This window comes from Eumetopias jubatus, unplaced genomic scaffold (assembly GCF_037043125.1).
Source record: "Eumetopias jubatus isolate StellerSeaLion01/CBP00866 unplaced genomic scaffold, mEumJub1_p1.0 scaffold_1, whole genome shotgun sequence".
In the NCBI taxonomy this organism is placed as follows: domain Eukaryota; kingdom Metazoa; phylum Chordata; class Mammalia; order Carnivora; family Otariidae; genus Eumetopias; species Eumetopias jubatus.
The window spans coordinates 17,799,810-17,810,281 of NW_028274807.1; the positions used below are offsets into that span (position 1 = coordinate 17,799,810).

A 10,472-nucleotide genomic window follows, 5' to 3' on the forward strand; every position below is an offset into this window, starting at 1 on the left:
AAGACTATACTTTTAGGGATCACTTCTATAGTTTGTCACTCTGAACATATACAATCCCAGAAACCATGAGGAGGAAGTACAGCGTCCTTTTCTGAGCATGAAGCTAGCTCTGGGTGTTGCTTCTGCAGCTGCAGGCAAACATCAATGATCTTTCTTCCCTGCGCTAGAAGAGCAAGAAGGAAGGGAAACAATCTCAGTGCGGGGGTGGGAAGAAAAAGAAAAGCATCATTGGTTAAGATAGGATATTTTTAGAGGATAACTGTTGTAAAAACAGATCTAAAGATTTAGGGACTCAACTTAATGGAAGTCTATATCTTGTTCATATTTCAATCTCAAGCAAGTTGTTTGGGTTAAGGGACTTCTTTTCATCCATGGTGACATTCTTGCCCTGGACTCCTTTTATTCTGCTGTTCCCCCATCCCATAGGGCCTCAAGGTCTTCAACAACCAGCAAGCAGAAGGGGTCAAACCGTGAGGAAGGCACACCCACTTTGTCAAAGCCTTGGTCCCAAAGTGGCACACACTACTTTTCCTTTCATTCACTTGGCTAATGACTAGTACAACTAGTACAATGACTAGTACAGTTACTACATGTAGTGTAAGGGGCTGGTATAGAGGTAGCAAAAGTAATAATTGGTTTGGCAACTACCTTCCAGCTACAACTTTATGGTGTGAACAAAGAGACCAGATTTTGGTGAACAGTTAGACTTATCTACAGTAAGAACAAAATGGAAAACATCACTTAATAAGCAAACTTGTCATATCTGGGCCTTTAACTGGCCATAAAGATACTAATAAAAACTCACTTTAAAAAGCTTGAAAATATTTGATATACACAAATATTGTTCAGTGTTTCATATAGCAATTTTCTTTTCTGGCCAGGATTAGGTTTATCATAGAGAATACATTTCCTTTGGTGAGTATCTGGGTTGAAAATATGGATAATAGTGGTCTTCCTCAAACAGGGATAATTCCAGCACAGGAATGACCAGTTATTCAAGAAATGAATTTTGAAACTGCCTTGGATTGTATTAACATGGACAGAAATCCAACAATTATAAAAATTTGATGTTGTTATCTATGATGTCTGTGATGCCCTTTAACCACTAGTGTTAATGTTCTGCATTAAATCCCCATGGTATACACTCAATCTGTTTCATCGGCTCTAAAACAGAACACTTGCTGTCTAATTGAGTCATGTTTGCATTTCCAGTTGTGTGTAGGCAGCTAGCCACATTCTTTTCTATTCATATCAACAGACTATTACAATTATGTAAACAGTATAACTTTTAAATGCTCATTATGTTCCATTAGCTCTATTTACTAGACTCACATAATCTCAAAACATCAAAATTTGAAAGAAAGGATATTAGATTAAGATAGTATTCTCAGACTGGCCAACAATGTATATACCTAGTTTTATACAAAGAAGAGGAAGCAGAAATCCTTTTTTTAATAAGGAAAATCTGAGGTAGTATAGCAACAGAAGATTCCCTTTATAGATGGGCCATTTCCATGGGTGTCAGTCTAACAGATAAATAGAAATTGATGTAAACTATGGTATACGTTTGATTTAAGGACTCGTGGTTAAATTTACATGAATGTATCAGCTATCAAATTCTGAGTCTAAACAATATTTAAATAAAGCATTAAGGTGACATTTAGAATTTTTACTTCACTTTGGAAAGAAGTAGAAAATTCCTCTTCCCCATCATATTTCTCATTGGTTTAAAAGAGGACGGTACTTTTTTATTCCTCTCACTCACTTGGCTAATCTTAGGATTGATATAAAATTAATAAGGTGTTTGTTTAGGGAAGGAGAATAGTCCAATGGATGGAAACAAGGTGAAAGTGCTGCAGAGAAAATAAATGGTTTATTAACATTTATTATTAATGAGTGCTCCAATTCTTGATGCTGAAATAATACTGTAGAATAAGTCCTTTCTAAATCAAAAGATGAATTGATGCTATGTATACTTAATGGCATTCAAATAGTTTGAAATCATACATTTACAGTATAAAAATGATTCTAATGACAAATTCCTTCAATAATTATATAATCATGCTATTGTACGGTTGGAAAGAATCTTACATATCAGGAAAGCACCTTACTTTTCAACTCAGAAATCTCTTGATTCCTCCAAAAGGAAATCAGGAAGGTTCCTTTGAATATTCCAGTCAGGAAGGATTTCAGTGTAATTGCAGGGCTGCAGGATTCATTTCTGAACAAATCTGTTTGTAACATAGATTAGCTTAATAAAATCTGCTTTTCCTTAATTATCACTAGATTTACCTTGTTCCATCTTCCACTAGTTTACAGAATAAATTTAATCTGTCTCAAAAATACAATACGGTAATCCAATGCCTTTATTCCCTATTTGACTTTATGACCCTGGAGGCCAGAAAAACTTTTGTCATAACCGAGCCTATGACAGGTGTTCAATTATTTGTTGAATAAAAATGAAAAGGTTCTAGGACACCTGGGTGGCTCAGTTGGTTAAGCATCTGCCTTTGGCTCCGGTCATAATCTCAGGGTCCTGGGATGGAGCACAGGTCAAACTCCCTGCTCAGTGGGGGGGGGGGGGGCGGTCTTCTCCCACTCCCTCTGCCTCCTACCCTGTTCTCATGTTCTCTCTCTGTCTCTCTCTCTCTTTCAAAAAAATAAATAAATAAAATGAAAGTGTTCTTTACATAATACTCTATAGTATTATCATAACCACATATCTCACACCATCATAACTTTTTTATTTATTTTATTTTTTAAATTTTATTTCATTATATTATGTTAGTCACAATACATCATTAGTTTTTGATGTAATGATCCACGATTCATTGTTATTGTATAACACCCAGTGCTCCATGCATTACATGCCTTCCTTAATACCCATCACCGGGCTAACCCATCCCCCACACCCTCCCCTCTAAAACCCTCGGTTTGTTTCTCAGAGTCCATAGTCTCTCATGGTTCATCTCTCCCTCTGATTCCCCCCCTTCATTTTTCCCTTCCTTCTCCTAATGTCCTCCATGCTATTCCTTGTTCCACAAATAAGTGAAACCGTATGATACATGTCTTTCTCTGCTTGACTTATTTCACTGAGCATAATCTCCTCCAGTCCCATCCATGTTGATGGAAAAATTGGTTATTCATCCTTTCTGATGGCTGAGTAATATTCCATTGTATATATGGACCACATCATTTTATCCATTCATCTGTTGAAGGTCATCTCGGCTCTTTCCACAGTTTGGCTATTGCGGACATTGCTGCTATGAACACTGGGGTGCATGTGGCCCTTCTTTTCACTACAACTGTGTCTTTGGGGTAAATACCCAGGAGTGCAATTGCCGGGTCATGGAGTAGCTCTATTTTTAATTTTTTGAGGAACATCTACACTGTTTTCCAAAGTGGCTGTACCAACTTGCATTCCCACCAACAGTGTAAAAGGGTTCCCCTTTCTCCACAACCTCTCCAACATTTGTTGTTTCTTGCCTTGTCAATTTTTGCCATTCTAACTGGTGTAAGGTGGTATCTCAGTGTGGTTTTGATTTGAATTTCCCTGATGGCTAATGATGATGAACATTTTTTCATGTGTCTGTTGGCCACTTGGATGTCTTCTTTGGAGAAGTGTCTGTTCACGTCTTCTGCCCATTTTTGACTTGATTATTTGTTTTTTGGGTGTTGAGCTTGAGAATTTCTTTATAGATCTTGGATACCAGCCCTTTCTCTGTAGTGTCATCTGTAAATATCTTCTCCCATTCTGTGGGTTGCATCTTAGTTTTGTTGACCATTTCCTTTGCTGTGCAGAAGCTTTTTAACTTGATCAAGTCCCAAAAGTTCATTTTTGCTTTTGTTTCACTAGCCTTTGGAGATGTATCTTGAGAGAAGTTGCTGTGGCCGATGTCAAAGAGGTTACTGCCTATGTTCTCCTCTAGGATCTTGATGGATTCCTGTCTCACATTGAGGTCTTTCATCCATTTTGAGTTTATCTTTGTGTATGGTGTTAGAGAATGGTCGAGTTTCATTCTTCTGCATGTGGCTGTCCAATTTTCCCTGCACCATTTATTGAAGAGACTGTCTTTTTTCCATTCCATGTTTTTTCCTGCTTTGTCAAAGATTATTTGACCATAGAGTTGAGGGGCCATATCTGGGCTCTCTATTCTGTTCCATTGGTCTATATGTCTGTTTTTGTGCCAGTACCATGCTGCCTGGGTGATCACTGCTTTGTAATATAGCTTGAAATCGGGCAACATGATGCCCCCAGCTTTGTTTTTCTTTTTCAATATTTCCTTGGTGATTCAGGGTCTTTTCTGATTCCATACAAATTTTAGGATGGTTTGTTCCAGCACTTTGAAAAATGTCATTGGAATTTTGATCGGGATGGCAATGAAGGTATAGATTGCTCTGGGGAGCATAGACATTTTAACAATGTTTGTTCTTCTGATCCATGAGCATGGAATGTTTTTCCATCTTTTTGTGTCTTCTTCAATTTCTCTCATGAGTGTTCTGTAGTTCCTAGAGTATAGGCCTTTACCTCTTTGGTTAGGTTTATTCCAAGGTATCTTATGGTTTTTGGTGCTATTGTAAATGGAATTGTTTCTTTAATTTCTCTTTCTACAGATGCATTGTTAGTGTATAAGAAAGCAACTGATTTCTGTCATTGACTTTGTATCCTGCCACATTACTGAATTAGTGTGAGTTCTAGTAATTTGGGGGTGGATTCTTTTGGGTTTTCCACATAAAGTATCATGTCATCTGAGAAAAGAGAGAGCACACCATCATAACTTATGAGAGCCATTCACTGTCATTAACTGTATTTTTCAAAATTCTGTTTAGAAGTTAGATGAAACCTCTCTCTCTCTTTCTCTCCCACTCAGCAGGGAGCCCAATGTCGGGCTGGATCCCAGGACCTTGGGATCATGACCTGAGGTGAAGGCAGATACTTAGCCAACTGAGCCACCCAGGCGCCCCTCAAGCATAAGTCTTAATTTCATCATGTGAGTGTAATAAATATCATTTATTAGGAAATGATTATTAGGAAACAAAATACTGCCACTATGAAAGAAAAAACATGTTTCCTGTTTAATAGTTGCCATTTCCAGAACTATGTTTAAGGTCAGTGTTAAATCTATTACTAATGTAAGGGCAATGTGAAGGCAGGACAGTACTATTTTCCTAATATTCCATTAGAGTTCCATTAAATAGGATTTCAAATGACCTCACCATGTCAACCACTTCAGAAATAAGCAGAAAATCTTAAATGCATTCAATATTTAATTTCCAATTATCCTTTTAAAAGAACCATGTCCTCAGTTCTAAGTTTTCTGGCTTTCAAGTTAAGCAAGAATAATGAAATATTGCTGCCAAACTGAATTCTTTTAGAAATCCCAACAATAGAACAAGAATTTTCTTTTAGGGAATCAATCTGTAAGAATAAGCATCGCCCTGGGCGCCTGGGTGGCTCAGTCGTTAAAAATAAGCATCGCCCTAAGACTCAACTTGGTCATGCAGTTACTATCTGGGACAGAATCACACTCCAGCCCAATTCGTGGAGTTCTTTCCAACTCAATGTAAACTATTAGATAAATACTTTCATAATAAAATCTAAAAGTACATTGTGAACATGTACCAAGGCTATATTTATTTATTCTAGCAGGCAGGTGGAATAATTGTGAATATGTCCCCCTTTGATATTGAACACTTGGTAAATTCAGATCAAGGAAAAGATTTTCTGACAACATTTTCGGACATATAATCAGAATGCAACATTAGCAAATGTTGAGACATAGCAGATCTTTGAAAGTAAAGTTTTTCTGTACCTGGTGTTAATAGTGGCAGTCCCATTAAATTGGATTCCTTTCTTTTTTCCTCTTTTTGTCCTTGCTATTCCCAAAATTTTTATGTATTTATTATTGTGTGTCTTGGTTCTCATTCCCATTACTCTTTGCCTCCATTTGAATATTCAAAAGATTTAACTTTTAAGGCTACCCTAGACTTCCCTCCATCTTTACTTTACTTATTGGTGTCCATTACATTTATATACTTTCATTCCTGGGATGTTTTTTCCTAGAAATCACTATTTAACTTCATATAACTTGGCTCCAGTAAACATTGCAGCAGCTAAAAAACATGACGTCTAAAAACATTGCCAGAAACCATGTAATTAAAAATTGTGGTTATATATTACCCACATACACACCCACAGAGCCATGAAGCTCTCTTTCAACTACTTTTCTACCAAATGTGAAAGGTACAGATTTTGGTGGGGATAAGATTAAGTATACATAGAGTGACTTTCATAAACAGATGAATTTTCAAATTTGAAAAGCATAGCAATAGTAGAGAAAAATGTTTTATCCATTGCTGGAGAGCATTTCTTTCTGGTCTTCCTAAGAGTAGAGAGTTTTATAAAATAGAGCAATTATTATGTGAACATCAATAGGGAAGTTCAACTTTAAATATATAACATTCATATGATGGTACTGACTTCAATATGGGAATCAACACTGATTTTTTTTAAAGTTTTATTTATTTGACAGAGAGGGAGACAGAGAGAGAGCAAGAGAGCAGAGGGAGGCACAGAGGAAGAGAATCTCAAGCGGACTCCTGAGCATAGAGATCAATGTGGGGCTCAAATCCCAGGACTCTGAGATCATGACCTGAGTTGAAATCAAGAGTCAGACGCTTAACCAACTGAGCCACCCAGATGCCCCGGGAATCAACCTCTTTAAAACACCTCATTTATATTGTCCTCAAGGTAGACACCTTCCAGAGAAAGTATAGTTACCTATGTCTTAGATCTTTCTCCGTGATGTCAATGTAACAGTTCTTGATCAAACTTTTTATCATCGTGTATGAAAGAAAAAAAATTTTTAAAGAAAGTAAATGTTAACATTTACTTTTTTTTCATTTTCAACCAGTTATTGCATTATTCTAATGTCATTATGTCATGTTTAGTTAAAATGTAACAAATTATTTCTAAACTTCTCCCCATAAATTTGATGTTTGACTTTCCATCACCCCATTATTTTATAAAAGCTTTCCACCACACCATTTGCTTTCCACACCATTATTTTATAATTGCAAGTGAAGAAAAAGAAAACAAACAAACAAAAATACTGTGAGGGGCACCTGAGTGCCTCAGTTGGTTAAATGTCCAACTCTTGGTTTCAGCTCAGGTCATGATTTCATGAGTCATGGGTCAAGCCCATTGGGCTCTGCACTCAGCACTGAGTCCGCTTGGGATTCTCCCTCTCCTCTCCCTCTGCCCCTCCCTGCACTTGCTATAAATAAATAAATAAATAAATAAATAAATAAATAAATAAATCTTAAAAAATATCTGATATAAGCTCTGTTTCTAACTATGAACAAAAAACCAGAAGTGACTATATTTTTTATTCTTTTTTTAAAATTTTTTATTGTTATATTAATCACCATACATTACATCATTAGTTTTTGATGTAGTGTTCCATGATTCATTGTTTGTGCGTAACACCCAGTGCTCCACGCAGAATGTGCCCTCTTTAATACCCATCATCAGGCTATATGTTTTTTATTCTTAAAACCTAAATGACAAGCATTTGGGAAAACTGGAACCTTATCCTAAAAAAAAGTAGATCAGCTGCTTGAAAGAATATTATTGGCACTTGAGTATTTGACATCACTATTTGATGCTTCTTTCAATAAAGACAACTTAGTAGCATGGAATGTTGTCCTCTAACCTTTATTTTATGGGCTTTGAGCATGCATTTACAAGCCACTGCATAAACATTATTAGATATATTTAATCAAAGATGGAATCCTTAATATAAAATGCTTTGGTTTATGTTTTCTGTGAGTTTCAATTTCTCTAAGGACTTAGATTTTTTTTTTTAATTTGGTAGACTGTGTCTTTTTCTAATATGTAATGTATTCAGGTCACTGGGCTGGGCATGGCTTCCCCCCCACCCCTGCCCAGTCTATAGTTTGGTTTGACTTCGGTTACTAGGTTTCCAGTACTATTGTAGTCAATAAAGTTTTCTCCATTTCAGATCAACTACTAAGAAAGAAATAAAAAGGTACATCCAGGGGGTCTTTATCATCAGAATGCTTTCTCTCTGGAAACAAGAAAATGCCACTCTATAGTAAACTGTCATAATCAGAATAGATAGATAATTATGCTCTACTGGTAAAATCTTACCTATCAAAGTGGAACTCATAAGATATTCTTTATTTTTATTTTTAAGGAATTATCTCAGGATACAGGTTACAATTATCCTGAAGGTAAACAGTAATCACATCAAATTATAACTGGTATATTTCACAAAGATTGGAATTTATATGAGTCAGTAGATAAAAACGGGATTAATTTTAGTCACTGAGTGCCAAGCTTATAGCTAATAATCAACATTTGCTAAATTGAATTAATAGTAAGTGAAACTGTGTCATGTGATATTTCGAAAGAAGTCTTTCTTTCCTTTGTGAGATCAGTCTTATTACCACTACAACCTAACAATCTAGTTCACTTTCTTCTTTTTTAAAAGAGAACATCAGGATTGTTTTTTTTTTTTTTCGATGAGGAATACACATAAAAATTAAAGGATGACACTCTACAACACTGTCTGATACAATGCTACAGACTGTGTGTCCCCCAAAATTCATATGTTGAAACCTAATCCTTAATGTGATGCTACTTGAACATGGGAACTCTGTGGGGTGATAAGGTCATGAAGGCAAAGCCTTCATAAGTGGGATTAGTACCCTTATAAAATAGATCCCAGAGATCTCCCTCGCCTGCTTCTGCCATGTGAGGACACAGCAAAAATGAAAAGATACTGTTTGTGAACCAGAAAGTGGGTCTTAACCAGACACAGAATCTGCCAGTGCCTTGATCTTGGACTTCCCATTTTCCAGAACTGTGAGAAATAAATATCTGTTGTTTATAAGCCACCCAGCTTATGATAGTTTGTTATAGTGGCTGGAATGGACTAAAACACACAATACTGGTGTAATACTTTTGCATGAACACAAGGATCTTATTGCTAATAGAGCGCAAACCCTCAAACCAAAGTTAATTGTGTTTGGCTAGTTCACTGAAGTTGGAATATTGAAAAAGATTTTAACAGCACAAATATTTCAACTTTGGCTTTATCTTGCTTTAGCTTCCTCTCTCTGAAGTATGGTTTTATAAAGTAAATATATTTTCTACAATCAACATGTATTATGTCTATAAAAAATATTTTTTAAACCAGGATAAATAGTTGATTATATTTACCAAGCATTGCCAAGAGAGGCATTAGTTAGGCATTTCCAAGAGAGGCATTAGTTGAAATGGAAGTACAATTATTTTAGGTCCTCTGAGAAATAATTAGGGAAGAATAAATGGGATCTTAGAGCTATAACCAATTATTTCTTAATGCACGTTCATTAATTTAACATGTTGAAGTGATTAAACTGAAGAAGCATTACACTGAAAATCTGTTACTAAACTTGAATAAGATCAATCCTATATTTTTCCAATTTTATTTCTTTTCTTATATTTAAGGTTGTAGTTTGCATTGTACTTATATGCTTACTTGGTCAAATTCCTTTTTACTAACCTATTCCTCTACTCTATCATCTAACCACTGCAACCACCCGTTCATCATTTCCTCATTCCTTCATTTATTCATTTGTTTCGTTGTTTAGACAACTAATCATCAAATGCTTAATGTGTACCATATTGTGTATTCCAGTATATCACCTACTTGAGATAAGACTTCTTATCCTACTACCTCTTCCTAAACAGAGTTGTCTTTACTTTTCTGGAAAGCTTAATTGACCACTATTTTAATAAACATACAAATCTTTCATGACTAATTGTAAGCAGCAAACCCTAGATTTTTTACAGGGCAAGTCTTATATAACATCTGGTCAACCAGGATCCTTAAGTTACTATGGACATGCTTTACCACAGCTGTAAAAATCCGTTAAATACTTTACCCATCTTTTTCTACTTACTAATACTTATTTCACTTTTTTGTTTGGTTTCTTATTATATTAGGAGCTGGTCTCAATTTCTAAGATGTTGGAGGGAGATTCTGCAAGAAGATCTTATCCCTTACCAACCACTCTCTTTCCCAAACACAATCTCTTCTGCAGAAGTTCATACTTTTTATGTTATTTATCTTTTTTTGTCAAAACTGTGTTTTCACCTCTAGGACACATTTGTACTTTAGCAACCTCTTCACCTATTGGTTTTTCACAAACAAATTACTATGTGATTGACAAAAATCACAGAAGCACAATTCAGCTATAATTTTTTATAGGCAAAAATAGAAGCTTATTAAAACAATTACGCAGAGCAGATGGCACTATAGCATGGTCCCAGATAGAGGTAAGCCTAAACCTTACCCCAATTTCCTAGGATCACTCAGTATGTTAAAAACTTTTGATCAGTCTACCTCCCTGCAATGAGAAATCTAATCATAGAAACACTTCCTTCATTGTGATTCCCTCAC

General features: G+C 35.7%; 1 pseudogene; it reads left to right on the forward strand.

Moving 5' to 3' along the window:
* Positions 1 to 201, forward strand: LOC114219466 (small nucleolar RNA U3; annotated as a pseudogene).
* The last annotated feature ends 10,271 nt before the right edge of the window (positions 202 to 10,472 follow it).